Source organism: Colias philodice, chromosome 3 (genome assembly GCF_061535455.1).
Source record: "Colias philodice isolate Cphi_HAF_F1 chromosome 3, ilColPhil1 Martin Lab GWU primary, whole genome shotgun sequence".
NCBI lineage: Eukaryota > Metazoa > Arthropoda > Insecta > Lepidoptera > Pieridae > Colias > Colias philodice.
In genome coordinates, this window is record NC_143088.1 from 7,876,831 (window position 1) to 7,901,802 (window position 24,972).

The following is a 24,972-nucleotide window of genomic DNA, read 5'->3' on the forward strand; positions in this document are numbered from 1 at the left end:
TGTGTCGTTCCGTACTACTGTGTTCCGTATTAATTTCGTAATCATTACATATAGCGCGGCGTCTTAGGTAGAGCGGGCTGATACACGTGTTTTTATAATATCAGGGAGATTGCAATTTGCGACACGATCAATTCCACACATCTATTACAGGAAACAATTCGCAGTAATGGCTAATGGAGCGCCGATCCGCTGGAAGCGAACAGCAGGCGGAGCGGGCGGCGGGCGGCGGCGCAGCGGCGGGCTCTGCGACGTAATGCGACTGCAGCTGTCGATGACATGACATCCATTCCGCGAACAGGATCACGTTATTAAACTCTCGCTAACGAGGAAATCGTGACTTTCGAAGGCTTCGGACGACATCTGCGCACCGATTAATCTTCCCGCAACTCGCGTACATCTAAGAAACGCTAGCTAAATATTTATATTCCCATAATTCGGCGCGAACGGTACCAGCTGTAAATTGTTCAGGGAATGGATCTTTCGCAAACAAAACGTCGCGCGAAGCAACGATTCCTGCGAGTAGTAAAGTTCCGCGGGAGCCGTATTTGAACGGTTTATAAAAGTAAAACAAACATTCGAGCGATGTTTCATCGCAAGGCCGCGTGAGGATCATTTCTTGGAATCGTCGAACGCAACCTGCTGAATTTCCACTAGATATGTTTCCATTTCGAGACCCAGGCGTTAATGAATTTATGAATTACTCTGTTTATTTGTAACGCATTAAAACTAATTTCGCTCGCCCTACTTTGGATACATATACCTACAGACTGTAGCTTTATTTCAGTAAACCATTTTAAAGCACTACCGAGTTGCAATTAAATAAAATGCTCTATAATTTATAAATGGATCCGGTTGAACATTGCACTTCGGGTAAAATTGCGGATACAACTTAGTTTTAAATTTAAATAACAACTATAAAACAGAAAATGTCAACGTGAAAACCCTATTTTTACTCTGCGAAATAAATCAACTTAAAAGTACGGTAGTGGATAAAATCTGGTATAATGATTGTTTTTATAAATAGGACACAATGAGACGTCATCGTGAGTTTCTTAGAAATTTAATTTAGGTAGAGTAGGAGTAATTTTTACAAGTAGCGTTGACTCAATCAACAACACGTGGATAATTTAAATGTGGAAAGATGATCACATCGCGCATCACAATGACAATTCTTTTCAATTCATTTGCTGGGAATGTGAGAAATTTTCCAGCCTCTTTGGTCGATAATGTATGAGGTATATGTATACGAGTGTGTGTATGTATATTACCTATATTAAGTGCATAATTCCATTACGTATGAATAGATTTGTATTATCTTATAAAAAATAATAGTAATCTACATAAAACCTCTCGGTCCCATTGGTAATTATTTTTTTATAAACACGCGTACTCAGTTAAGTAAGAAAAATGCAAATATTAAAAAATATAATTATATTCGATATGTATATTCTCGGAAGAAACAATTACATGAACATCAATACACGCACATGGTTTTACCGAAGGAAATCTATAACAACGTGAATACATAAAATGTAAGAAGAAATAAAAAGCAAAGTGCAGACAGAGTGCGGTGCCCTTTGTGGACTCCCGTCTCAAGTTTTTGTTCCTCTGCAAATGTTATGTCTGCTATAAAGGTACGACGCAATTATTATGATATTAAAGTTTCTTAAGAATGAGAATATCATTTTTAAGAGCATTAAGTCGGACCATTTTACATACCACCAAAATAAAGAAAAAGCGGAGTGCGCGCTGTGTATTTTATACTGTTTGTTATGTTGTTTTCATTTTAATTTTAATCTAGATTAGAAGCACCATTTTTGAGAATCAATGAAAAGGGTCGAACAACGTTAAAGGTCTCAAAAAAGAGCTAAGATGAGGTCATAGCCGCGCACCGGACAGCCCCTGCAGGCCGAGGCCGGCGAAATCATCCGAAATGCGAACCGGTCTTTGACCCGCGTGTCGGCTTACACATAACTTGCGGCCACAAATCATTCGTGCATCACCTATACAGAGACAAAGGATACCTGTTTATTCATATACTGTTAGTAGCTTTTTGCTCCACGACGATCGACTGTGCTTATATTCATATAATAAATACATTGTATAAAGTGAAGATAAAAATACATCGCATCATTACTCACTTAGTTCATAAGCATTTCATGTATAAACATTGTTTTATTGCATACCCCATACGTCTAATCGTCATATATAAAGTTCCATAATAGTAAGCATTTCTAAAAGGTGGAATTACCCATTATAGAGAATCCGGAATCTCGATTATTGCCTTTAATTACTCGTAAGCACCACGGCTCACCTCTGCAGTATTTATAGTCATTATATAGGCATCAGTCATCCCAAGTTATGCTTGGTTGTTAACAGCTTTTAAAACATCCACCGTTATTGTTAAATCAAACGTCTGAAATCGCATAATTTTGCTCCCTAATAAATCTTGAATTGTAGGATAGAATAAGTTGATATTAATCGAGTCTAAGTTATAATGATGAGCCCGTTCAGTGAATAGAGAATGTGCTTGTGAGTCGAGTTCTCTGTAACTCGACAATCTTGAGCAGCCAAGCGTCAATTCCTAGTCGAGTGTAAAAAATGTACTAAGGCTCTCACTGCTTCTGCGAATTAGCTGTAATTCTGGCTAATACGCTTTCTTGTTTGTCTGATATAGAGGCGATTGTCTATGTATCGATAGTAGATTCTTTTAATTAACTGATCGTTTTATTAAAAATATTAAACTTTGGAACTATCAACTAGCGAACAAATTATATTGCACAGCGGCCACTTCATTGATCGGTTTGATATTGCGACAAAATAAAACATTGAATGAATCCACTCTCGCCATAATATTGGATTGGATATTTAAAGAAATTATGTATAGGTGTAACAGTAAACTTCCTAAGTACAATATATGTATTGACATTCTAGTTCGCAGACACAGTATACCTTTCACACCCGCTTACTATATGCACGGAGCAAATATTTATGTATAACAGTTAACTAACGCTGGCCTTTGGCTCTCCGTTCAGAGAATAAGCGGCTTAAAGTAACTTATTAGGATAGCGATGCCTATCAACTATCATTAGTTTTATCTATCCCTCCCACACAGGCGCAATTCGCAAACGAGTACACATCGAAGCACGAAGCGTACTAATGAGGGGAGCGTGCTGAGGTTCCACGAAGGAGTAATTAGGGCTAGTGGCCGCCAAATTGACACCGCCCCGAGCAACTGGAACAGTTCTTTGTTGGAATTCACGTGTTGGCCGTTTCTCTGAAAGAACCACAATTATATGCAGTCGCCAGTTGTCGCAGAGCACAGCCAGGAACCCCTCGCATTACTCGGTAATCACACGTCGCCGCGTCACGCACCGATGACAATAATGACACTAACTATAGATGCGATTGTGGGAAATGCGATACGGGTAATCATGGAAACTACTCGACGGATTCCAGATTCATATCATAAAGGGCGCAATTGTCTGCTAACAATTTAGTGAACTTTTTGTGCACGGCGTAAATACTGTCATTGGATTAAAAATAGACTTTCAAGAATCGTGTTTCACATTTATTAAAACATATTGCACTATTGATTATGTTTTGCAATAAAACTAAGCGTTAAGTTCTAAGCCCATTACAGCGATTTCGCCGAATCCAAGCTATAAAGTTCTATAGTCCTATATTACACTTCGCTGATTCAATTCCGATTAAATATGTTATATATTCACTAGTTTCGTTTGAAGAGTACTGAAATTAAATTATATAATATCAATGTAATAACTTCAACACTGATTGCAATAATAAATAAAAACATATTTGTTGTTTATTGTATGCAATTTCATTTAAACTCTGCATTATATAAATGAATTATACGATACATATAATAAATCTGTAGAAGGGTCAATTCTGTACATTGAAAATATTGAAAAAATAAATAGCAGGGGGTGTTACTGGATCAATACCAAACCCAAATATGTGATTAAAATTTTTTTTGTCTGTCTGTCTGTCTGTCTGTATGTGAAGACATCACGTGAAAACTAACGGTTCGATTTCGATGAAACTTGGTATGATTATACCTTATTAACCTGGGCGTAAAATAGGATACTTTTTATCCTGGAAAAATACGTAGAAAAAAAATTAATCTTAATTTTTCAGTTTTATCCATAGACGTTGTTCGGTAGAACCGCGAACACACGTTGCGTATTATTATAGGCCCAGCCGTATTTGGGTCCAATAGATATTTATAAGATGTCATTGTCAGAGTTAATCAAAATGGAGACCATCCACGCGAAGACCGACATCCGCGCGGACGGAGTCGCGGGCGGAAGCTAGTACGACATATTTTTTGAACGATAGGGTTACTACGATATTTAGCTTAAAACATTAAAATTATACGCAATTAATGAAGATAGCATATCTTTCATGAAACAAAACAAGTTAAGAAGGGATATTAAACTAATATGACTTGGATACCTTATTTGTAAAGTGTATAAGGCAAGCGATTTACCATCACTAATGAAGCACAGGTGCCGTAAAAGCAATACAATTCAGTATAGAAACAAAATTAATATGAATAAAGGGATGATTACTTAACCACCAACCTTATACAAAATTATAATTAATATTATTTCGAGTTACAAGAAGGAAAATAAACGAAAAAAATACACTCGAGAGACAATTTTAAAATGAAATGTCGAGCCGTAATTAACATACAAAAAGTTTTTGCAAATGTGATGAGCCTATTTGTCGTCAGTTACAAAGGCGGCGCAGCAATTACACGCGAGTTAAGAATGTTCAACTACATGCAGGTATGTCAATTAATAACAGTGTTGCAGAAATAATATGCCTAGTGTGCGGGCAAGAACGCTTCCCAAGTAACGAGTGTAGCAATTTCTTACAGTTACATCGGCCGAGGGATGCGCAGCGAGAATAGTGGAAATGTTAAAGCGAACCGCAAGAAAAAGTGCAGAGTACATGGCGCTGCGCAAAAACGAGATCGCGATACAGATGAACAGGCCCCGAGGAGCATTACCTACCTGCACATATATTCCGCCATCTCTACTACAGACAATTCTGTAAAATTAAAAAAAAAGATGTATCTGAAAACTAATCGCACAGGCTATATGAAAAACAATTCCTGTACGGTCTTCGTACATTAGCTTTATTGCGCGCTGTCAGCATTTTACGCGGACACGCGGCATTTTAATACATTTCATCAGTTCGCGTTCGATCACCGCAGCAATCGCGCGTTCTCATGACCATCACCATTAACCATTAGAATTAAGGCAATAAAGGCTTTATTGTACTTGATTCTTTTATTTACTCTGTACGGGCCCTACAACCCCGTACATCGTGGTCCTTCGAGCTTAAGTCGTAAGCGGGACTTGCGCGAGTGATAAAGTTAAATCGTGAAAGTGAGTTCAGTTTACGATATATATTAACCAGTGTTAGATCAACCAATAACCAACCAGGATAAAGGTGCCAGCTACGGGACAAACCAGCTACCAAGTGCCAGTCTCTGAGTGAGCGCTTTCCATTATAAATTTCTTTACATTTTATTTTTTTTACTTAACACACCATATATACCATAACAACCATGGAGGCAATTTTAGCCACGCAAGAGCAAATAATTTCTGCGATGGAAAGCCTCCGCAATAATTTTAAGAAGGATGGGCCAGAACGTAAAACGCCCGCCTACATTGAGAAACGCCTAAGTACTTTAGATGCCTATTGGAAGGAATTCCAAATTAACCATACGAGATTAACTGTTGAATTTGATGATCCTAACCACAAATATTTTAAAGAGAACTACTACCAGTCTACTTTAAAGTTTTATAATGACACCAAAGTTCTCATTAGTAAATATGATCAAAATAAACCATTACTAAGACCAGCGACACCATTATCGCAATTTTCCGATCGTCAAGGGCCAGCTCCTTCGCCTCCCGAATTGGGTGCTTCACATTCAAGGCCACTAACCACTCAAGGGAATAACAGTAGGGTTGACGAAATGCTTCGTAACATTTACTTTTTTTTCGTAACATTTACTGCTGACATTGAAAAAATGTTTAGGCAAATACTCGTTAATAAAAAAGATCAAGCCTTACAGAAAATTATATGGCGTGATTATCCCAATAAACCATTGAAGGAATACCAATTAGCCACCGTCACTTACGGCACCAAGGCCGCACCATTTTTAGCAATGATGACCTTGAAGCAGCTTGCTAAAGATGAAGCTTCCCGGTTCCCAGAAGCAGCTGAGGTGGTGAATACCAGCTTTTATATGGATGATCTACTTCATGGCCACCACGACCTTCAATCTGCCATGAGGTTGAAGGCTGACCTTATAGCACTTCTACGTTGCGGAGGATTTAATTTGAGGAAGTGGTCATCAAATAGATTGGAGATGGAAGAGAGTTATTTATCGGGTGATGATCAGACATATATTTTTAAACACCAAGAGTCTACGAAAGCGCTAGGACTGCAATGGCATTCAAGAGAAGATCAATTTTCGTTTCATTTGAAAACTGAGTCACCTACTAAACTGACAAAAAGAACGTTGCTTTCGAGTATATCTAAGATATTTGACCCTCTTGGGTGGCTGTCACCCGCTACAACCAACCTTAAACTATTATTTCAAGAAGTCTGGCTACTTGATATAAAATGGGATGATGTCTTACCAGATGCCATCATCTCAAGATGGAAGACCTTGGAAATTGATTTAAATAATATTAACCGTATTAAAATACCGCGATGGTTGCATAGCAATAAAAATGACACTATAGAGCTCCACGGTTTCTGTGACGCGTCCGAGAAGGCCTACGCTTGTGTCATTTACTGCAGAGTAAAGGGTAGTCCACATACTAAACCATCAGTAGTCATCATCACGGCAAAATCACGTCTAGTACCCGCAAGGAAGGCCATTTCGCTACCAAGACTAGAGCTGTGTGCAGCTGTTTTACTATCAAAATTGATGAAACCTGCGTTACAATGTTTGTCAAACTTTAACATCAAGATTTATTGCTGGTCTGACTCAACAGCTGTTCTCGGTTGGCTTAACGGCGAACCGAGTCGTTGGAAGCCTTTTGTCGCTAACAGAGTTAAGAAAGTAGTAGATGTGATTCCATCAACTAACTGGCGATACGTAAAGTCTAAGGAGAACCCTGCTGACTGCGCTACTCGAGGAATCACAGCTGATCAACTAGCTACTCATAATATTTGGTGGCATGGACCAACTTGGCTTTTAACTTTCAATGAAGAAACAATACAAAATATTATATATAATACTAATGAAGAAATTAAAAATACTGTTTTAATAAATACATCTACCATGAAATATGAGAACCAAGTCATTGACTCGATATTTCGCAGACATAGCGATTTTACGCGAGCGTCACGAGTGCTGGCGTGGGTACTACGTATGACGACACGATTACGTAATAAACCTAATTATTTAACGATTCAAGAATTAAGAAAATCGAAAATTTTATTAATTAAACACGCACAGTCAATATCGTTTACAGATGACATAGATTATATTAAAAAACATAACCAGCCCCATTCTAAAAGTCCATTACTAAAGTTAAATCCATTCATTGATGAACAAGGAGTTTTGAGAGTTGGAGGACGAATTTCAAAAGCGAGTATTCAACACAACATGAAACATCCTGCGATTATACCACATAGTTATCAATTAACAGACATGCTGATTGACCATGCGCATAAGATGACATTTCATGGAGGTGCTCGTTTAACTTTGACATGGTTGCGGCAACAATATTGGATTATCGGTGGAAATAATGCCGTTAAGAAGAGGTTAAGAAAATGTGTTATTTGTAGGAAACACAGCCCCTATAAACATGACCAGTTGATGGGGGACTTACCTGCAGCTAGAACCAATATAACTCGACCTTTCTACCATACGGGGGTCGATTTTACCGGCTTTGTGGATATAAAATCTCAAAAGGGGAGAGGAGTAAGGTGTACCAAAGGGTACATCGCAGTTTTTGTGTGTATGGCAACCAAGGCCATACATCTAGAACTTGTGTCGGACCTGACCGCTTCGGCATTTATTTCTGCTCTTCGTAGATTCGCAGCCAGGCGGGGAACGCCTAGTCATGTGTATAGTGACAACGGTACCAACTTCATAAAAGCAAATCGATTATTGCAAGAAGAGATATTACATCTAAAATCAATAATTGACGAACAGTTCTATACAGAAATAACAGAAATGCAGATTGAATGGCATTTCAACGCTCCTTCGTGGCCGAGTGCAGGCGGTCTTTGGGAAGCAGCCGTCAAATCTTTAAAATACCACCTAAAGCGAGTCATAGGGGAACAGAGGTTAACATACGAAGAGTATTCAACGTTACTTGCGCAACTGGAAGCCTGTCTTAATTCTAGGCCTTTGTGTACATTGAATGAAGATCCGGAAGACCTTGACGTTCTGACTCCAGCACATTTTCTATCTGGGGGACCGACAGCGACCATAGTTGAAACGGAAAAGGACTTGCGTACTAGGTGGCAACTCATGCAGAAGATATACCAAGATATCTGGAAGAGGTGGCGAGCTGAGTACCTAACCCAGCTTAACGTTCGCTCTAAGTGGCAGCGACCGAAACCAAGTATGCAAATAGGCGATATAGTCTTAATACATGATGCTAATCTACCACCTGGAAAGTGGGCCCTGGGTAGAATTGTAGAACTACACCCAGGAAAAGATGGATTCGTGAGAGTAGTATCCGTTAAAACCAAAAACGGAATCATTAAAAGACCGATAGTAAAACTATCTTTATTACCAGTCGGTGAAAACACAAATACACATACAATTAATGAATCTACCGACTATGATAAGGAAGAAATTAAAATCTCGAAAACAAAGAATCCCCGTGGCATCTCCTTCTCCGCTATAGTGTTATCGTTAACATTATTTTTCCTCTCAATAATAAGTTCGTGTCACGCACAGTTTACGTATACACCATTAAATAACAACAGTATTTATTTTGACAAATTAACGAACATGCGGCTGGTTAGAGACGATTGGAAGCTAATAGTTTATTATGATAAATACCCTTATCAAGAAGGAACGGCCGCACTCGTAAAAGACATACAATATCTCAAAACAATATGTCCCATGATAAGAGAACAACTAACACAATGCGACGCTATACTATTACAGCTTGAGCACGAGTTCGGCGAATTGGAATATTATAATAACATTTTATTTATGAGTGATTCATTTGATATGGGAGCTAAGCGCCCGCGTCGTGGTTTAATAGACGGAGTAGGCTACGTTGCTAACAGTTTATTTGGATTATTAGATCAGAGATTTGCAGAAAAATATGAAAACGATATCGACCTTTTAAGAGAAAATGAAAATCACTTATTTAAATTGTGGAAAAATCAAACTTCAATCGTGGAAGCTGAATTAAATCTAATGAAAAGAATGGAACAAACAATGATTACACAACATAAAATAATTAACCAGAGACTTAATTACCTTGAAAAGTCAAACCAAATCTTTAAACAAAAACTACAAAACGCATCTTTTATCTCCGATTTTATATCCTCGGCGCTTATAACTAACAACTTATTAAACAAACTTAGAAGAATGCAAGACTTTATTTTAGATACAGTGACGGATATTTACAGTGGCAAATTAGATTTTCATTTGTTATCTCCAAAACAGCTGAGATCAGAGTTAAATTTGATATCTACACAACTACCCAACGATTTGGCGTTGCCTGTTGATAATTTACATTTTCAAGATGTCTATAGTTTACTAAAGGTTAGAGCCAAGAACACTAAAAAATACTTAATTATTGAAATAAAAATACCTTTGGTGGAAAGAAATATGTATGAAATATTTAATCTCATTTCTATCCCACGTATATCAAACGGCAGCATGGTGAACGTGATACCGACCTCTAATTTAGCGGCTATCAACATACAAAAGGACTCTTATATAACGATCTCAGAAAGCGATTTTAAATCATGTTTGAGCCAGAATCCTACTACTATGTTTTGTCACATCAGAAATCCTATTCGACATTTAATAGATGATCATGATTTATGTAAGAGAATTCCTAATACGAGAATTTGTCAAACAACATTATTACCTTGTACGAATCGTTGGCAAGAATTATCGACCTCTAATGTATATTATTATTTTTGTTGTAATGAATGCAACATAAAATTTATCTGTGCTGAAAAAATAACCTCTACAAAGGTAACAAAAGCGGGTTTGTTAAGCGTTATGGAGGGTTGTACTATTAAAACTAAAGATTTTCAAGTCTTTTCTCATAAAAAGCTGTCGAGCAACATAAATACCACTTCCGAGTTTGTGGCAATAGAAATTGCTCCAATAAATCATCTTATAAATATATCGATCTCCAAATTAACAGACCAGGATCTCAATACAAACAGTTCGGAAGACATTAAACAATTTGACGAAATAAAAAGAAAAATTGACCTCCTAAAACTGAGTGAACCATTGGGCACGAAGTTGTCGTATCACGACATTCATCATTACTTCATAATATATGTGTTAATTGGAATTCTGGTTGTTGTGGCAATAATAACGTATTGGAGACAGCTGCGTCGTCGACGAGCCTCAGCAGAGCCGGCGGTGGAGGCTGCGACCAGCGTCGCAGTCCCCGCCCGGCCACCTCCAACCCCGGTGACAAGTGATTGTGTGATAAGTGTTAGTGAAAAACCATGTTTTAGGGTTAGTGAAAAACCATGCGTTAGTGTTAGTGAAAAACCATGTGTTAGTGTTAGTGAATCCACCTCACCCTTATTCCGTAAGCATCGCTTTACGGAGGAGTGTTAAACCATAAGGACACTAAGGATTAGTTAAAGCGAAATTGAATCACCTTGTCTCATCATCATTCATGCCCATCGCTTTTCATCCATTTTCTCGTTGTGGGAGCATGTACGGTCTTCGTACATTAGCTTTATTGCGCGCTGTCAGCATTTTACGCGGACACGCGGCATTTTAATACATTTCATCAGTTCGCGTTCGATCACCGCAGCAATCGCGCGTTCTCATGACCATCACCATTAACCATTAGAATTAAGGCAATAAAGGCTTTATTGTACTTGATTCTTTTATTTACTCTGTACGGGCCCTACAACCCCGTACAATTCCATTTTGTCTTTTATAACTTTCCTTTGATCCACTAATGCTTTCCAGGTATTATTAATGGTATTATATGGAATAGCACATGGAGTCTTTGATAGAGACAATGTGTCGGGTTTCTAGTAAATGGTATTATGGTATACCTATCATCGGACGTATAAGACACTATTAGATATTTTTATGACTGTGAATTGTATTCCATTTTATTCTTAGAACATTCCCATCAAACAGCACATATTAAAAACTTCTGTACGTGATGCTGGTATAGATCGGGAGTATTTAATGTTGTAGAAATGTTATGCAAGATTACAATGTACATAGTAGCGATGGTTATAGAGCGCAGGAAACGCGGTGAAAAACTACCGAGAGGAAAAGAGCACTTTATGATTGCAGGCTTGGTGTCCAGGGAATGTACTTTAGAGGTACGTAATGACACGTCCCGGAACAGACAGGTGCTCACATGGCTGCGTAAGGGCAAAGAATGCCGACGCGCTGAGTCTCGCCTGGGAACATGAAGCGCGTCAGTTTGCGCTCGCTCTGACATCTATATTATATCGACTATACGCTCTGATACTACACGATAACGGCTTTCTAAGTAATGCTCGAGCTATCGCTTATACGCGTCCGAGACACGTCGTTATTACACAGATGTATGAGCACATTACTGATGTTACCAGCTCTACGATATAATTGGTTATTCTGTGTAGAAATTAATTAACATGCATATTTCAATGCACACGGGGGGGTCATTCTAGCGAATAGCGGGAACGCCTCGCCTGCTACCGGTAAAACAATGGCTTTGTATTTAAATGAAGATAGGAAACAGGAAGCAATTTCCAATCACATTTGGATGATAGAACTCGCATTAATGTTCGGTGAGGCATCGACTTTGGATATATACTACATAGTACCTACATATGTACCTACGTGCGTGTGACGTGGGACACGAGTGTCTCGGAATTTAGCAGCAGCTTACATACAAATTGATTATTACTAAGCGAGGACATTAACTCATCTTATGTATCGAACAATAGCCGTTTAACATTCGGTAGTCGATCGCGGTTTCTCGGCAGTACGTGAAATTGCAAGTGCACAAGAATTTATTATTGCTGGAGGTGGTGCGACGAATGCTAAGCAGGTAGGCTGCCCGCGGTGTTGACCGTGCGTGATTCGACGTCTCTTCGATTATGCGAAATATTATGTATATCATTCCGCGAATTGGCCGGAAATAGCCGTTTCATTATGCGCGGCGGGTGCGTGAAATGATCGATTTGGATGGTCCGTTCTCGAATGGCGCCCCGTTTCCTAAAACTCCTCGATAAGATCGTTCTTAGAGGCGGACGTGGTACATCACTACTTAAACCTCTTAATAAAATGTCAGTCAATGAACTATATTCGTACGAGGGAATGAAATATTCATCAGGTTACTTTGCAAGACCTGTAAACTGTATAGACTGTTTTGCAAACTTGAACTTAAATAACTAAGAATTGAAGTTTCAGCGCAAGTGAAGTGCGACGCGATATAAAATATGGTGGCCACCGCAGTCGATAGAGAGACGGACGTGCGGGACACGGCGACAGCATAATAAAGCTGCAGGCCGTCGGGCCCTGCCGAGATCCACGTGCGATAACACAGGCTTCGTTTGACACATGAACGTTCATAATATATAAATGTGACAAAATGATTTTAGGCCGATGATTCATTTATTACATATTATCACTAAGATAAATGAACACACAGCGTAAAAGTAATCTATGATCAAGCAATGGCGCTTTGAATGTCATGGATTTTCTTTTATATTGAACTAGGTTTCCGCCCGCGGCTTCGCCCGCGCAGTCAAAGAAAAACCCGCATAGTTCCCGTTCCCATGGGATTTTCGGGATTGAGTTATTTTCCCGGGATAAAAAGTAGCCTATGTCCTTTCTCGGGTATCAAAATATCTCCATACCAAATTTCATGAAAATTGGTTCAGTAGTTTAGGCGTGATTGAGTAACAGACAGACAGACAGAGTTACTTTCGCATTTATAAATTTATATAAGTAATTAATTAATTCTAATGATTGAATTATACCTATATCAATTTATACATGGTTTTGAATAAAAATAGTACAAAACTATACACTTAATTTAAGGGCAATTTTGTACTATGCCATGATTTATTGGGTTAAAATCGATTGTGTGAAACATATCCTCGTGCGGTCGTGTTTGCAATTTTAACCATTGGTTTGGTAATTTCAAACAATTATTTCAGTAATTCATTCTGCGGTTTTGAGTGTACCGTGTATCTGATGTAAGGCACAAATTATATTGAAATTAACATTTAAATTTATGCTGCTGTGAGTACACACAGCAGCAGATTTATGATGTGTCGATGTTTTTATTAAAAATATTGCTGAATTACAGCTAGTGCGTGTTTGCGTGCAGTCTGCAGCCACAGGGCCGGTCGGCTCTTCTCAGAGACACGCAAGGTTCGCTGCTCTTCGCGCTAATCATAATCAAACATCTAGCAATTAGTCGTTTCAGAAACAAATTTACGCTTACATCAAATCATCTGTTAGTAATACTCTATTTCAGTAAACCTAGTAGTTAGGACAAAATAGATAAAATGCGATAAAAAGTGCAACCGCAACAATGTTGCCGGTCATAGCCTTCGTAGCGTGGCAAATTGACTCGAGTATTACACTCTTTTAATAGCCGCCACATAAAAAGTCGCATATCAAGCCTTTCCACGGCAATACTTCGTAACGCACTAATTATAGTGTATTGTTAAACGTCATTACGGGCGGTTGCCATGTTGCCACGCGGAGCAAGAGCCGGCAAAAAGATCGCATGTGGCCTTGAATTAGGATAATTCCCACGTACTGCAGACCAGGCTCGCAATTCAGATTCACATAATGGACAATGACAGCTACAACAAAAAATAAAAATATGCAAATTACTCCTATGACGTGCATGTGAAGTATTTTTTAACCCAACCTAAAAATGTATAAATTTTTACGTGCGTCTACCAATTATTTGTTTATTGATTAAATATATAAAAAGTCTCATCAACTACTTCCACGCATAAAGAATTATTATAGGCGTGATTTCATTCGGACGAATTATATAGTTTATGAAACTTTAAAATCACCGACTATTATGAACGATCAAAAAACTATATTGAAAATCGAAATGAAATAATCAATGACTCGCCAATCTTAGACAATACCTAGTTGATAACTTCCGTTATAAAGAAGCACAAAAACTTTGAAGCAATAATATATGAATTAAGTTTTTAACACTGTCCGCAGATCAAACACGCTACACCTTGCGTGACGTAACAAAATTTTCCCATTCACATCGAGCGGATACAAAAAATATAAATAAATAAATAAATATTAAAGGACATTATTACACAAATCGACCTAGTCCCACAGTAAGCTCAATTAAGGCTTGTGTTGTGGGTACTAGGCGACGATAAATATAATATTTAATAAATACATATATAGATAATAACACCCAGACCCAAGAACAAATAATTGAGTTCATCACACAAATATTTGCCCTGACCGGGGATCGAACCCGGGACCGTCGGCTCAGTAGGCAGTTACTTTACCACTGCGCCAACCGCGTCGTCGCGTATCTAGTTATGTCCATACAATGACACCTCGATGGAGGTCTAGAGCAAAGTTCAATATAGTTCAATATTTGTTCAAGAGACAAACAGAAGGGTTGAGGGGCGGTCGCGAGATGCTGGTCGAATGTTAATTTTCACGATGAAGCCATTTGTCGGACGTGAGGCGGCGACATAACGAGCCTGCGCTACAATTCTGGTAATCCATACGAAACGACTGCAACGCAATGGCCATTGTTGCCTGGCTTATTATTATTTTATGTTCAAGAATTTGCGTTCGCCGTACAATTGTTTACTATACTAAGATGTTACTGAATGGTCACACACTCATCGTGCGACTATTATTTTACATATATACGTACGCCTGGCGAACAAAGTGACATGATATTAATTCAATATCCTTAATTCCTCCTGGATTAATTTACTACAATTAACCGCTTATTTATATGTAAAGTAAATCGCTCGGCAGCTTTAACGTACTGACATCCTTCATAAAAACAGTCCGGATAGCAACTCTCACTTGAACAAGAGGAGATATATGATCATTACACCTCTAAATGTTGAAGACATTTAAGTCGAGGATATAATATTGCATAAGGTAGTGTGTCTCCATTCATGGTTCTCTCGGACGCGGTGTCGGGTTTCCCATGTCGCATTCCACGCAGTTAACAGACAAGGTGGTCCAAGATTAGATACACTTCCAACGAAACGATATCTCAATATTTGCGTATCAATCGTACAGAATTCCATCGAGCGCTACGTTCATACGCAGATACTACAATTGTTGATTTTACCCATATTCCATATTTTGAATACCTAAATAAAAAACGTTGAGAAACCAAGGCAAATTTTGTTCTAAACTACTTTCGATCGAACCAAACTCTAATCTTTGGTATAAGTACTGGAGTTACTTATATGATTAGAGTTTTGGAGTGTTTACGATTCTAGATTGGGTTAATCCCAGCAAAAAATTTGATACCTACAGATATCCTTAACGGACGTTGCGTCAATCATTTTGTCATAGTAGGTATAGTAAAAACATTAGCCACATAAAAAGTGTGAGGCATATCATACCTATATTATTTAAGACAATTATAAGATTACTTTTATCCCATCCAGCTGGAATAATTTGAAAATTATTTATTGATATCGAACCATATTCGATACACAGCAAAGCCCTACTACAGAATTTGTGAAATCGCATAGCTTTTAACGAGCTGTTCAAATATGGTATGTACCTATCTATGTATCCTTCCAGTTGAGTAGAAATGTACACGAATAGTTAAGTTAATCGAGTAAACCTATATACGGGGAACCCCGCTATCCAATTTCAACTTGGTGTATCCGTTCGAAACAGATTCTAGATGAACGTATGTATTCTGTCCACTTCTATTATATTATGTACTCCCAATCGAAAAATAACGAAAATCTTATGTACATACACGATAAAAATATATATATATATATAATATATAAGTGTTTTTTAACGTGACATGGACATTCATGATGTACTTCTCACAGCGGTCCTTTTAATTGATTTATTTATTCATAATATTCATGGATTGATGCGTAAAAAACCTTAAATTAAAAACAGTACAGAGTTCAACTAGTGTCAACTATAAAATTTGATGACGATGACGACTTTACTATTTTATTCTAAGAAAATAGAACATTGCTTGTTGTGCAAATCAGGTCCGGTTACATGTTTTTAATAAAGCGTTCAGGATCATTGATCATAAATTGACACGCGTTTGGAATCGAGAAAGAAATGTAACACGTTCGAATCGACTTAGAGTCGATTAAAATAGCATACATATTTACCTTAAATACCTAGCCAACCTATAAAATGCAACACTGGATTTCTTGCGTTCAAGATACTTCGTGAATATCGTGATTGCACGAATTCTCTAGATCCTGCTTCATATAGAGATTAATCCAGACATTCCGTAACACTTCACTGATCTTCTATTATTCATGGTATCAGCAGGGAACATAATATAAAGCTCCTGTATAATATCAGAATTCAAGTATGTATGCAATTGTAAAATCCAATTTGTATGGAGCTGCCTCGGTATTTGAATCGTTCCAGCAATAAACCAGCGAATGGAAAGTCTTGAATAGGTCATGTGGGATTTCCTTCCCGTTTTCTTTTTCATTTCAATTCTATAGCAGTACTTATCGATATTTTTAAACATGCACATGTACATATTGCCATTCATATTTTGGCCTAATTCATTTCTCTTTTCTCTAGTAAGTATATGTTAGGTGTATGGGATAAGCTAAGACGTATAAATTGAAAACTACATACCCGTTAGTATGGTATGTTGGAAATTATATTAACTTTAGTAATATCGATAAGTGCTCAACGCTATAATTAAGTCATATTAACGTTAATAATGAGTTAATAATATGAAGGCTATAATTACGGCGTAAATAGGTCACCACGTTAAATTCTTACAGAAGAATAATTTCATACCTATTGATTAAATTACACAAGAAGCTTATATTGCTTAAAGTTGAGCTGAAATTACAATGACACAGAAATATTTAAAGTTACCGTGCTGTGAAATGAGAAATTGCAGGCCCTTCAAAATACCTTTAAAGCATGTCAAAAAATAACTAGTCTGGTCATAAGTTCTGTCATTATGTTAGATTTTCAAATATTTAATGTTAACCGCAAATTTCTTTTTCACATTCGATTTTTGATTATTTTACGCGTTAAAAAACGACACATTTTATTAGAATAACGTATTTGTTACAATGTAGTGGACGCAAAAAGAAGACAGAGTCGCTGTTCTCGCTCTGCATCGCAGCGGTTACGCGCCAAGAGAAATTTTCAGTTTGCTTTAAATTTTATAAATAACACAGAGATTTTTATATTGCACTATAAAACGATTTAAGTAAGATTCAAGAGTAGAAGATAGGAATAGAAGTGGTCTTTGACGTACGATTTGGACGACAGCAGTGATAAATGCAGTAAAGGTGTGAATAAGAAAAATTCCGGTTCGAAATCGAAAACAGTTAGCACTGCAGATGGGCCTTAGCAGTACCACAATTAAAAGGGTGTTGAACGAGGACCTAGGACTATAGGCTTATTGTAGAAAAACATCGCATTTTCTTAACACACGCCTGAAGATATTAAGACTGGATAAATGTCGCGCTTTACTTAAACGATACGCGAGAAAAATGTATCGTGAAATTCTGTTTTCACATGAAAAAAATTTTACAGTGGAGGAGTGCTGCAACAAACAGAATATCAAAGTGTATACCCACAGTAGTGAAGAAGCGTGTCAACGTGTATTTCGAGTCCAACGAGGCCATCACCCCTCATCAGTAATGGTTTTCCTGGGAGTGTCTTATTTTAGCCTAACAGAGGTGTTTTTCTGTGAAAAGGGTGTGAAAATAAGTTCCAATGTTTACCAAAATACGGTCCTGACAAACCTTGTGAATCCTCCTTCTCAGACCATGTTAAAAAATCAGCACTGGGTATTCCAGCAGGACTCAGCACCTGCCCACAAAGCCAAGAGTATCCAAAATTGGCTTGCCGCCCATCAGATTGACATCATTCGTCATGAAGATTGGTCATCTTCTAGCCCGGACCTGAATCCTCTGGATTATAAAATCTGGTAATATTTAGAGGAGAGACTCTACGCTAAATCCCACCCAAATTTGGAGTCACTCAAAGCATCCATTATTAAAGTAGCTTCTGAAATAAACATGGACATGGTGCGTGCTGCGATAGACGACTGGCCGCGGAGGTTGAAAGCTTGTATCGCAAAACATGGATGCCATTTTGAATAATTTTTATACGAAATTATTAAGTAATATGTAAGCTTTATTGCCACATATAAAACAATAAATATATAAAAGTAACTTTTTGTTTATTCAATAAAACATATGTGACAGAACTTATGACCAGACTAGGTACAAGCGTCTTTAACGAGAACTTAAGTTTTTCAATGCTGGAATTTCCTGCTAGCCTTTTGATAGTTAATTGCAGATATGGTTGACATTTCCAACAATTAATAATAAGTTCTCATATATAAAAAAAATTGGTCTTCAATGGAACTTCAAACTTTAAGGCAATGAACATTATAAAACATGATACAATGGGGTTTCCTATTTATTAGACGATGTAGACTAGTTGTAGCTAATCAGGTTTTCTTCAAACGTTCCTCGCCGAATCACTAATAAATGTATCTTAGATCGATCGTATACCATATTATAATTGATCAATCATGATTCGAAAAGCAATTCCGTATTAGGGAGTTGTAAAAAATTCCCAACACGCTATCCAATATACCCTTTGATTCCGATTTTCAATTAAAATCTTTTGCTCCGATACAGTATATCCGCAAATTCTAGTTGCGTAAAAAATAGGAATTTTTTCTGCATACCAATTAATGAAGAAATGGATGTAATACTTTTTAGTTTTTACACTTTTTGATTTTGTGAATCAGATTTGTATTTTATGCTTTCATAGGTATAAATAAGCTTAGATGGTATAAGGTATAACCCGCTTCGAATTACGTTACTTTGAAAGCTTTAGTAAATTTGGTAGATACCTACCTAATTATATATATGTCATATATTATAGTATGTCATATGAGATGAGATGATGATGAAAATACTTACGTAATTTCAACGTATTTTAGTGTCTATTTTCTGGAAATTGTCATAGAATCAATGTTTTCATATTTTACTTTATTTTAAGGATGAAAACTGAATTTGGATCATATGCTCGTAATACCTACTACCTACTGCAAAACAAAATAAAAATAAAGAAGTCCTCACACACTCTCAGTCCTTTGTCCCATAGCTACAGAACTCAAATATGTGGGCAAAAAATATACGCCATGGTATTGTATCGTGAATACAAATAAAAGAATAGTGAGCCATCAAAGATCATACACCAGATAAATAAAACGGACTATTGTGAAAGCTGCAACTGTAACCAAGCTACCTCCTGCGTTATACGTATATTTAATGTTTATAATTCCATTCTATATACCTCATATACTCAAAACCGTTATAGGTGTTAATGTCAACAAATAAATGACCAAATAACAACACTTTTCGAAACCTAAGTGACACTTTTAATACACATTGCTTCCGTTAAGGGACGTTAAATATCGATTGTTTACTGATAAGACAATCAACGAATTTGTAAAACAAAACATCTTTACCTGTTCTGGGCGGTCAGTTGTAAAGACTTTGAAAATAATCGGTTCAACAAATCGACTCGCTTTAACATGTCAAGACAAGATTTCCACTTTTTTTGTTTGGGACACGGTTGGACGTCTATGGATGTTTTGTATATTTTATGGCCACTTCATTAAAGTGTTGGATTTGGAACGACGTTTGTGAACACCTTTATTAACACATTGACGATTTGCGAGTATGATATAGCTTTACTCATACAGTCATACTGCTTTGAAATTTATGTCGGTTCTTTATGCTATTATAATAGTTTAGAATGAATTACTGAATGTTTTTGTGTATACTGTGCGATTCAACTAAGATTCTGCGCTTTTAAGTGACGTTATAGGTGTTAATTCAAAGGAATTATGTAATAAGCTAAATAAGGAAGTAATTGTTGAATTTAAATTTGATGTAGGTATACCTATAATAGTTAGGCAATCAAAATACTTCAATTAAACAAAAATCAAAAAGGATTTCCAAGTAAATCGTATTTTTATTATGGCATTTGTAACTGTAATATGTACTGGTCAACAGCAACAGCAAATCAGGGATGGCCAGTTGGGAATATATCATCGGTTCTAAGTAGAGTAAGTATTTAATCAATTAAATACACTGTGTCATTGTTGTTTGACGATTAAATAATAAAGAGAGAGACACGGACGTTGTTATGATACGCAAGCAAATTAAATAGTGATTTTATTTACCTACATTCAGCAGCTGCTGCCCCTCGATAAACTATTGTTCACGAGCGCATTGTTAATAACTTAATAGCCATTTGTCAAAGCGAATCATAAGCGCAATATCAAAACGTTATATATGGGCCCTTCAAAAGTGACAGGCGATGTTTTGAGAGGTAAGAAAGGGACGGATGAGATTCCCATGGACAGTATTGCAGGGCGAATGAGGCTGCGCGGGCGATGCAGGCCGCGGGGACGAGTGGGGGGGAGGCAGCGGTGCGCAACAAAGCGCCTTCCGGGAACCATCACAATACAGGTTTGCGGCGACGTGCGATACCTTCGCAGCCAGGTACTTACAGCGCCTTTTGTCAACCCAACGATGCAACGGTACACTGAACGACTTCTACACTTATTGCAAATTTGGCGTGCCAAATTTGCCTTATCAACTGTTATCCTGTTGATAACGCGATGCACTATTGCCTCACAGGAACGCTAAGATATACACGAGGCTGATAACGATAGAGGTTGGATTCGAAGTACTAATGTGAATTAATACTACAGATTGATCGCTAGATGTAGAGATGTGAAGATAACGCACGCTTCAGATATAAATGTACATTCGAGACATTATGAAACAAGATTACAGATTTCGTGATAGATAAAAAGCAAGAGAAAGTAAGAGTGGAGCAAATAAAAGTGCTTTACGAGCTATGATTTAAACAGAATGACAACGCAAGAATGCACACAAACCTACAAATATTTTAAATTACCTAGCAGATAAACGTAACGACCTCATCTTGAATCTAATTCAATCATCATTGTACTCGTAAAAGGAAAAAAGGTTCATCATCAACTCAGCATGTTGCTCCATTCATGTAGATTGTAGCGTCTTTAAATAACGTACTTATAACATTGGAAGAATTGAAGATAGAACGAAAAATTGGATAGGATAATATCATAAGAAGATTTCTTTTATCAGTAAACACATTAAAAAACATACGCGAAAGTAAAAAAAATTCAAACAATTTTCGTGGAATAAGATTAATTTTACACGAATGACTCATTCAGTTTCTGCGTAAAGTCGTTGTCTACATCGATAAAATTGAAACAAATTGAAAGAAAAGGTATAAACATTTCAGTTCTCGATACTAGTTTTATAATTACAGCCTTAATGCCTTCAGTTAGTAAATACAGAAACTGGTATCTATTTTATGAGATGAAATGCTTATGAATACATTCATGAAGGTTAAAAGTTAAAACATTTGTATGGGTAGATCAAATCAGTAATAACAGAGTTTATTCATGTTCATTTTGAGGATTACTCATAGCCAGGTTATCAATAGCCTCTTTCCCATCAAGCCTATTTGCCATCAATTATACTTGGTGCTTTACCCGGTTACCCGCGTGAAAACTTCTATCACTTACTTACATACGCAATAAAGAAATTTTCCTTATGGACGATAACAAAAAATGGCGATGTCACGACCCAGATCGGCGCAAGCTCCGCCCCGCCGATAGTCTAAGCGAATATTATTCTGCGATTTGGCTAAAAAAAGATACAATGGATAACGAGACGTTTCGCTAAGTTCTCGGAAATTGTACCGGTAAATAAACGGCCACGTGCGCAAACGAGTCATTATTACAGCGAAGTGTGACGTCGGTAGCTACAATAATGTATTACCCCACGCGACTCGTATGTTTGCACATCATATCGTTAGTAAAAACGCGGCCCTTCTATTTGTACTAGCGCTTCCGAAAATAACGATTTTCATTCTCACGTCCAAATGTTTGTGATAGTACGATATCCGGCAGAGTTGAAAATTCTTTTAAGCTCGTATGGTTATACGTTGGTGCTAATTTGTTCAGTTTTATAAGAAACATTATGCAAATAAGTACCCCATTAAGCTATCAACGGACTATTTCTTTTGAGTAATGTAGAACAATCTAATGTTAAGATTAATATCCCTTCTGACTCTCTGAGATACAATTATTAAACAATGTTTAATGGACGCAATTTATTTCACTTTGCATTCGTGTTTCACTTGTAAACACTTGATACACACATGTAATGTGTATCTCTTCTAAGAACTTAATAATAATATGCTTTGCAATTTCGCAAGTCTGTACAAGTGGATAATGACATAATCCAATGGTCCGGCGGCCTAGAGCTTCATATCACAAAATGTAGTGAGTCACGCAATTGAATTTAATGTGGTGCAAACTAACTCGTTGCTAATATAACTGATACCTACATTGAGATTAACGATTATGTTATCATTGAATTCCGATTCTATTACTAATTATACAATTTATGATATAAAATATAAATATTGATGACGCAATACGCATTAATTTGTACGTCTACTGTTTACAAACGTAGGTAAATATTTACTTGAGGGGAAATGTAAATTTTTATTAGTAAATGATAACTATAATTCGCTTTGTATTATATGTAAAATATTATAGGACGTTTGAAAATAAAAGATCTGGGCGATGTATCAATTAGGAAAGTTTCCTGAAAACTAAAAAATCTGTCAAGTACGAGTCGGACTCGTGACGATAGGGGGTTACATACAGTTAGACAAGTAAACTCAAGAGCAACTTAAAAAAAAATGATGGGTAGGTAGTAGGTACCTAAATCAATATCATGACCAAGTCAACCTTTTCTATTTTATCATTTTATTCCAAACTTAATGACTTCAACTGTACAGTATGCTGAAAAATCCTATACCAGTACAAGATTTGTAAAGTTGATCTAATTAATTTGCTTGTAGTACCAAATTCTATTCGTTAATAAATTCTATTTCTGAAACAAATGGGCGGAGACTAGGCTCAAAACTCCACCCATTCGCAAAAAATGTTTACAATACTGTAGAATTCGTGCAACATATTTAAACCATACAAGCTTACATAAACAATTAAAAAAATCACTATTTATGTGTATACAGGGTGTAATCGTTAAGTGTGCACAGGCGACTATTCCGTAACTATTGCAGATATCAAAAAAACTTTAAACTGATATCGAATTAAGCCCTTTACCTCATGGTTAGGGAGCCAGGTGCAAATTTGGTTAACTATTTCCTCTCAAGAGATAATTCGTCAGACGCATGAGAGTATAGTATTATAAAGCCTCGTGAACGTCAGCTGGCGCTCGGTTGGGGGGGTGAGCGGTTGTAGCCTCCCACGCACATAGGAAAAAAAATACATTCATTCATTCATTTCCTCTCAGCTAAAAATTTGTCAAATTGTAGCTAACCCAATATCTCAACGAAAAAAAATAGTCAGCTGGTTACAACATGGTGTATTATACGTCAGCTGGTGTCTCGAACATGAAAGTTAAATTTAAAGAAAAATTTATTTTCCGTTATTTCCTCTCAAACAAAAATTTACCTGATGATAGCTTATATGTAACTGTGGATAAATATATATGTCAGCTGGCTGTATCTTGGTGGAAAAACCGTCAGCTGATACGGGAGGCTACAACCGCTCTTCCCCCCAACCGAGCTCCAGCTGACGTTCACGAGGCTTCATAATACTATACTTTGATGCATTTTACTAATTACCGCTTGAGAGGAACTTGGTCATAAAATCTGCTGCTGGCTCCCGGACCATCATGAGTAAAATGACAATAATAACTTTTGAAAAACAAAACGCGAAATATCCAAAATAGTTACAATAAACACTCCCATACATTGAATTTTCCATACATTTTGAGTTCAAAGCAAATGTTCGAAGTGACGTCCTCTTTTTGGAATACCATTGCATTCCACATCAAGCTCTATTTACAGTTTCTAAATGGATTTTTATTAAAATTTGCGAAGTAATTTAAGCAAAAATTAAAAAAAAGAACCAAAATTATTCATATTACATGTTTAGGATAGTCATATCTCATACTAAATGTATATGTAATTTCTCAGGGGCATGTATATATAAGAATATACATAATTCTCTGTAATGCTAATCAAATTGCTCTCGTTACATTTAATATGAAAATTATGCATGTGACGTTGGACTACACCAGTACCACACTATATGATAATATTTAATAATTGCACGCCTCATAAGCGAAGCGTTGAGGTGGGTACTACTGTCACTTCGCGCAAAACATCTGATTTTTCAAACTTAAAATGTCTTTATGTATCATACATTGCACTTGTAAGATAATACATACACACACATATTAAGAAAAAAACACTATTTTTAACATTCATGATATTTTTGATGTCATTTTTGTTATTTAAACTAGTTAAAAAACAGTTTAAAAAAGTTCTGTCTTGGACGTCCGTGTGTCTGTATGTGCGGAGGATTTTCTTGTTAACACGATAGCGACCGAAAT

The 24,972-nt window shown here is 36.9% G+C and overlaps 1 protein-coding gene across 2 annotated transcripts in view; it reads right to left on the reverse strand.

Annotated features, from left to right (window-relative positions):
- The window catches only part of LOC149489793 (uncharacterized), a 42,037-nt gene that overhangs the window by 9,615 nt on the left and 7,450 nt on the right, over nucleotides 1-24,972 (reverse strand). The gene's annotated exons all lie outside the window — the stretch shown is intronic.